This window comes from Manis javanica, chromosome 6 (assembly GCF_040802235.1).
Source record: "Manis javanica isolate MJ-LG chromosome 6, MJ_LKY, whole genome shotgun sequence".
In the NCBI taxonomy this organism is placed as follows: domain Eukaryota; kingdom Metazoa; phylum Chordata; class Mammalia; order Pholidota; family Manidae; genus Manis; species Manis javanica.
In genome coordinates this window covers 128449763-128453497 of record NC_133161.1, presented here as the reverse complement: position 1 = coordinate 128453497, position 3735 = coordinate 128449763, and the positions used below count along the sequence as shown (strand labels likewise).

Sequence of the window (3735 nt, the reverse complement as noted above, 5' to 3'; positions counted from 1 at the left end):
CTATTTGAATTTACACATTTATGTATTTATTTATTATTTATATTTTTGACATGTATAATTTCCTGCTTCTTCACAAAAGAATTTAAATTACACAAAAGCTGGGTCTTCATCACTGTGTCCTCATTTCTTAGGAAAGTATTGCCACTGGGTACTCAGAGCATTTTGTGAAATGAATGACTTCAATGGATCTTAAAATGGCTTAGCCCTCAACAATTGCATTCGTGCCATTTTAATTAGATATGAGATTTCTGTTTTCTCATCAATGATTTGTTACATTACTTTTGTCATTTCAGATAACTTCCTTCAGAATCAGACCATGGAAAATAGGAATAATGTTACTGAATTTATTCTGTTGGAACTTTCTAAGAATAAGAAAGTTCAGATCCTCTGCTTTTTATTTTTCTTACTCTGTTACTTGACTATTTGGTCGGGGAATTTGACTATCATGGTCTCTATCATGCGCAGTCAGCTAATTAACCAGCCCATGTACTTCTTCTTTAATTACCTTGCACTTTCAGACCTCATCTACACCTCCACTGTGACACCCAAACTAATGACCGACTTACTGACAGACAGGAAGGTCATTTCCTATAAAAACTGCATGATACAGCTTTTTACCACGCACTTCTTTGGGGAGATTGAGGTCTTCATCCTCACAGGAATGGCCTGTGACCGCTATGTGGCCATCTGCAAGCCACCTCACTATGCCATCATCATGAATAGGCAAAGGTGTAACTCAATTCTAAGGTCCTCATGTGCAGGGGGGTTTCTGCATTCCCTTGGCCTGTTTCTTCTTACTATTTTTTACCTTTCTGTGGCCCCAATGAAATAGATCACTATTTCTGCGACGTATATCCTTTGTTGAAGCTAGCCTGCACTGATAACACACAAAATTGGTTTCATAGTCATTGCCAATTCCGGCCTGATGGGACTGGTGATCCTCGTGGTTTTGATGGCCTCCTACTTTGTGATATTATGTAACATGAGAGCATATTCCGTAGAAAGCTGCCACAAGGCTCTTTCCACTTGCAGTTCCCACATCACAGCTGTAATCCTGTTTTTTGTACCTGTCATCTTTGTTTACATTAGACCTGCCACAACTTTACCGGAAGACAAAGTGTTGACACTCTTCTACACAGTTATCGTCCCCATGCTCAACCCTCTTATTTACACACTTAGAAACACGGAGATGAAACAGGCTGTAAAGAGAACCTGGTGCAGTAAAAGCTTTTGGGAAAGGAAGCCAGTGACCGGAAGGCTGTTCATCTTGTGATGTGAATGGCTGTCTTCTCATCACTCCTGCCCTCTTCGATTCCCTCCTAACAATGGGAAACCAGGCACAATGTGCAAAAGCCAAGCCTTCAACCATCGCTTGTCCTCAGTGGTTCTCCTCCTTCATGTTCCTGTCCTGATGTGCTTCCCTTGTTTTCATTCTTCACTAAGTTTTACTCCATGAAAGTTGATGTCATGTCATTCTTATTTCATTGTGAATTTCCTGCTGATAGACAAAGTATGTAGCACATTATTAGTAGTTTAATAAATATTTATTGAATGACTATATGAATATTTTGTCACATAGCTCTGCTTCTCTTCCCTTAGAGTAATCACCTTCATGGTTGAATGAGCACTTGAACATTGAACATCACCATTTGGCTGATATGTGCTCTTCAATTATTTCTCTACTTCAGTTTATTTTGGCTTCATACAGCCATGACTACGGATGAGAAAGTGTTCCACCCTGGATCTAAGCAGCCAGACAAGACATCCAGGAATCAGGCAACATAGTACATAGTACTGGGTTAATTCTCTTAGGTTTTTGCACATATTCCTTTTCCAATTTCCCAACAGAGTTTGAATATGTAATATTTCTTATTCATAAAGTCTAGTTTTACAATAAAAAAAGCCAATGTATAAAGATAGTCACACTCACACATACTCCAAATTAAGATGTCTTACTGAAATACTTTTTTCCCATTGTTTCTTTCGGTGGTGCTGAAAAAAGCTGTAAGGTGGCAAAAGACACTGACAGTGTGTGTGCCTTTGTACTTTTAGATATTTGTTTGAACACCTCCTATCTCAGCCCACTCTATAATTTTTCCATTGCATAAACCTCTACATGATTTTCTATGAAACAAGTGTAGCTTAAACTATTGAATAGTTGATACCTGAAAGAAATGAAGTCAATTCTTCCAAGTTATGAGCCAGGGATTCATTTTTGTAAGTCTCAGGATTTCTCTCTTTGGGTTTTGATTGGAGTTATAACTAATAAATTAATTTGGTGGGGAATGACATATTTATAATATTCAGTTCTCCCCTCCAAGAGCATGCTAGTCTATTGAAGTCTTCTTTTTTAATAGCTTATTGTAAAATCTTGTCATTTATTCAAATAAATGTGTCATATTTTTTGTTTTTTTCTCTAGGTATTTCTTTTGTTGCTAGAGGAATACAATATTTTTACTGTTTCCTCACTATTAGTGGTTAGCATCCAGAAAAACCAATAATTTTAAGATAATTATCTTTACATATGTGTACATATCTTTCATATATTTAGTCATTCTTGGCATTAATAAAAGATCTTAAAGTCACATTTTGTATGCATTGGGTTCTTAAGTCAATATATGGGATGAGTACTGAGTGTGGTTAAAATTATCCAACATGACCCACCTAGCACATAGTAAAGATGGAATTCCATCATCTATCTCTGTAGGACACATACACTGTACGAGGAGTCTTAATAGCTAAAACCCACGAAGGGGGGAGCAGCATAATGCCTTGCATCTTAGTCACACTCCAGCGTTGGAGGGGATGCAGGAGAAGACATTTGTTTTCCCTTTATTTTCTTTATCCATTATTTTCTCCATGATATATATTTATATTGATTCTTAAGAAGTTCAATGTGCCTCAGAGATTACTCAACCATCCTGTTTAGTAAGTCATGGAGGATGAACTAATGCTATTTTAACTAGTTTGCCATTGAATATATACTATCAAGAAATAAATCACAACTGGCTTTGATACAAAAAGGAAAAACATGTAAATACCTCAAAATAAATGATTATTTTCAAAGTAAAATATTTTTCATTTACTATTTAAATTCAACTTAAACATAATCCTAAAATAATATTTCACAGGAAATACAGAGCAAACTTAGTGATGGGGTCTCTGAGTTACTTTTTCATGGAGAGTAAATTGAGAAGACTTATTTACTGAGAAAGAATAATTTTTTTACAAAAGGGGTGATTATAATCACATATATTTCAACTTTTATCAACATTGATGACCATCACTTTCATCTATAAATTCCAAATTTATCATTTTTTGCCAATGAAATTGCTTTTTGAATATTTATACCTTTTGCATATTTTCCAATATAAATATATAGCTGTACTCTGTACATTTTTAAGAATTGGTTGCTAAGAAAGATGGAGTTACTCTTAGAAATCTTTCTTCTATATTTGCTATAGGCTTTGATGAGTAGCTTCTTTCATGATCACAAAAGTTTTATCTTCCTTTAACTTTTTTCTCTTCTTATTTTTCACTTTCAAAACCAGTTTATTCCCTTGCCTACCAATCGTCTATTCCATTTCTGGGTGTAGGAAACCCCTTCTCCCTCAGCTTGTTTTTTTTACTTGTTTTATGGTGATGCTTTTTCTTTTAAGCTTCCTGGAGAATCTCAGGATTTTTCTGTGAAGGAATTACAATCACATGTAATGGTGTTTTCTCTCTTACCCTGTC

General features: G+C 35.4%; 1 pseudogene; it reads left to right on the top strand.

Annotated features, from left to right (window-relative positions):
* The first annotated feature begins 316 nt into the window (after positions 1 to 316).
* Positions 317 to 1278, top strand: LOC140850192 (olfactory receptor 4P4-like; annotated as a pseudogene).
* Positions 1279 to 3735: the final 2457 nt, after the last annotated feature.